Source organism: Arachis hypogaea, chromosome 9, assembly GCF_003086295.3.
Source record: "Arachis hypogaea cultivar Tifrunner chromosome 9, arahy.Tifrunner.gnm2.J5K5, whole genome shotgun sequence".
NCBI lineage: Eukaryota > Viridiplantae > Streptophyta > Magnoliopsida > Fabales > Fabaceae > Arachis > Arachis hypogaea.
Window position 1 is genome coordinate 43,349,284 of NC_092044.1, and position 3,462 is coordinate 43,352,745.

Genomic DNA, 3,462 nt, shown 5'->3' on the forward strand with positions numbered 1-3,462 from the left:
ACCTTCCCAAGTCTCATTACCAAACAACTTGGCATTCAGCTTCATGATGGCTCCTAGATATTGAGCAACTTGCTCTCCAGTTACATCTTCATCCTCTTTAGAGGAAGAATAGTCTTCAGAGCTCATGAATGGCAGAAGGAGATTTAATGGGATCTCTATGGTCTCTATATGACCTTCAGATTCTTTTGAGTCCTCAATAGGGAACTCCTTTTTACTTGAGAGACATCCCATGAGGTCTTCCTCATTGGGATTCACGTCCTCTCCTTCCTCTCTAGGTTTGGCCATGTTGATTATGTTAATGGCCTTGCACTCTCTTTTTGGATTCTCTTCAATATTGCTTGGGAGAGTACTAGGAGGAGTTTCAGTGACTTTCTTACTCAGCTGGCCCACTTGTGCCTCCAAATTTCTTATGGAGGACCTTGTTTCACTCATGAAACTTAAAATGGCCTTAGACAGATCAGAGACTATGTTTGCTAAGCTAGAAGTGCTCTGCTCGGAATTCTCTGTCTGTTGCTGAGAAGATGATGGAAAAAGCTTGCTATTGCTGAGCCTGTTTCTTCCACCATTATTAAAGCCTTGTTGAGGCTTTTGTTGATCCTTCCATGAGAAATTTGGATGATTTCTCCATGATGAATTATAGGTGTTTCCATAAGGTTCACCCATGTAATTTACCTCTGCTATTGCAGGGTTCTCAGGATCATAAGCTTCTTCTTCAGAAGATGCCTCTTTAGTACTGTTGGATGCATTTTGCCATCCATTCAGACTTTGAGAAATCATGTTGACTTGCTGAGTCAGCATTTTGTTCTGAGCCAATATGGCATTCAGAGCATTAATTTCAAGAACTCCTTTCCTTTGAGGCATCCCATTATTCACGAAATTTCTCTCAGAAGTGTACATGAACTGATTATTTGCAACCATGTCAATAAGTTCTTGAGCTTCTGTAGGCATTTTCTTTAAGTGAATGGATCCACCTACATAATGGTCCAGTGACATCTTAGAGAACTCAGATAGACCATAATAGAATATATCCAGAATGGTCCACTCTGAAAGCATGTCAGAAGGACACCTTTTGGTCATTTGCTTGTATCTTTCCCAAGCTTCATAGAGGGATTCACCTTCTTTTTGTTTGAAGGTCTGAACATCCACTCTAAGCTTGCTCAACTTTTGAGGAGGAAAGAACTTAGCCAAGAAGGTCGTGACCAGCTTATCCCAAGAGTCCAGGCTATCTTTAGGTTGTGAGTTCAACCATGTTCTGACTCTGTCTCTTACAGCAAAAGGGAAAAGCATGAGCCTGTAGACTTCAGGATCTACTCCATTAGTCTTAACAGTCTCACAGATCTGCAAGAACTCAGTTAAAAATTGATAGGGATCTTTTGATGGAAGTCCATGGAATTTGCAGTTCTGTTGTATTAGAGTAACTAGTTGAGGTTTCAGCTCAAAATTGTTTGCTGCAATGGTAGGGATTGAGATGCTTCTTCCATCAAACTTGGAAGTAGGTGTAGTATAATCACCAAGCATCCTCCTTGTATTATTATTTTCGGCTGCCATCTCCTCTTCTTTTTCGAAAATTTCTGTAAGGTTGTCTCTGGATTGTTGTAATTTAGCTTCTTTTAGTTTCCTCTTCAGAGTCCTTTTAGGTTCAAGATCTGCTTCAACAAGAATGTTCTTGTCCTTGCTCCTGCTCATATGAAAAAAAAGGAAATAGAAAATAATAATAGGGATCCTCTTTACCACAGTAGAGAGATTCCTTTATGTTAGTAGAAGAAGAAAGGAATAGAAGAAGGAAAAGGTAAGAATCCAAACACAAGGGTGAAGATAGGTTTAGATTATTGAGATGAAGAGAAGTGTTAGTAAATAAATAAATAAATAGAAGAAGATGAGGGGGAGAGAATTCGAAAATTAATTTTGAAAAAGGGTTAGTGATTTTCAAAAATTAAGAGAAGAAATAAAATTAAAAATAAAATTTGATACAATTAATTAATTAAAAGAATTTTGAAAAAGAAAGAAATGATTTTCGAAAATTAGAGTGGGAAAAGTAGTTAGGTGGTTTTGAAAAGATAAGAAACAAACAAAAAGTCAATTAGTTAGTTGAAAAAGATTTGAAAATCAATTTTGAAAAGATAAGAAGTTAGAAAAGATATTTTGAAATCAAATTTTTTTTGAAAAAGATAAAAAGATATGATTGAAAAAGATATTTTGAAAAAGATTTGATTTTTAATATTAAAATTTGATTACTTGACTAACAAGAAACTATAAGATATGATTCTAGAATTTAAAGATTGAACCTTTCTTAACAAGAAAGTAACAAACTTCAAATTTTTGAATCAATCACATTAATTGTTAGTAAAGTTTTCAAAATTTTGAAATAAAGATAAGAAAATGATTTTGAAAATAAATTTTAAAATTTTCAAAAATAATAAAAAATAAAAAAGATTTGATTTTTGAAAAAGATTTTGAAAAGATAAGATTTTTAAATTTGAAATTTTGACTTGACTTGTAAGAAATAGCTAATTTTAAAAATTTTTTACTAACTCAACCCAAATTTTCGAAATTTGTGAGCAAAATAAGGAAAAGATATTTTTTTTTATTTTTAATGATGAGAGAGAAAAACAATAACAATGACCCACAATATGGAAATTATGAATCAAAACACATGATGCATGCAAGAACACTATGAATGTCAATATGAACACCAAGAACACTTTGAAGATCATGATGAACATCAAGAACATATTTTTGAAAAATTTTTGATGCAAAGAAAACATGCAAGACACCAAACTTAGAAATCTTTAATGCTTAGACACTATGAATGCAAAAATACACATGAAAAACAACAAAAGACACAAAACAAGAAAACATAAAGATCAAACAAGAAGACTTACCAAGAACAACTTGAAGATCATGAAGAGTGCAATATATGAATTTTTGAAAAATGCTAGAAAAAAGATGAACATGCAATTGACACCAAACTTAAAATTAGACTTACGACTCAAACAGGAATCACAAAATTTTTTTTGATTTTTATGATTTTATAGAATTTTTGTATATATTTTTCAAAATTTTATAGGAAAAAGAAGATAAAAAATTCAAAATTTTTAATAATAATTCCAGGAATCTTTCAATGTTAGCCTAAAGCTCCAATCCAGGGGTTGGACATGGCTTAATAGCCAGCCAGCTTTAGGATATAAATCAGGCATGCAATAGCTGATACTTCATCCAACTCCATATACATGCCGTTTATGTTGACAAGTGGAAGCCTCAATCCAAAAGAATTTGAATATGGCTTTACAGCCAGCCATGCTTCAACATGTTACCATGAAACTCTAGAATTCATTCTTAAAAATTTAGAATAATTTTCGAAAACAAAAGGAAAAATTTTTGAAATATTTTTGAAAAGTTTTTGAAAATAAAACAAAAAGAAAATTACCTAATCTGAGCAACAAGATGAACTGTCAGTTGTCC

The 3,462-nt window shown here is 32.7% G+C and overlaps 1 non-coding gene across 1 annotated transcript; it reads left to right on the forward strand.

Moving 5' to 3' along the window:
* The first annotated feature begins 1,047 nt into the window (after window positions 1-1,047).
* Window positions 1,048-1,155, forward strand: LOC112713614 (small nucleolar RNA R71). The gene has a single exon (XR_003158584.1). It is a non-coding gene; the product is annotated as a small nucleolar RNA R71 (small nucleolar RNA).
* Window positions 1,156-3,462: the final 2,307 nt, after the last annotated feature.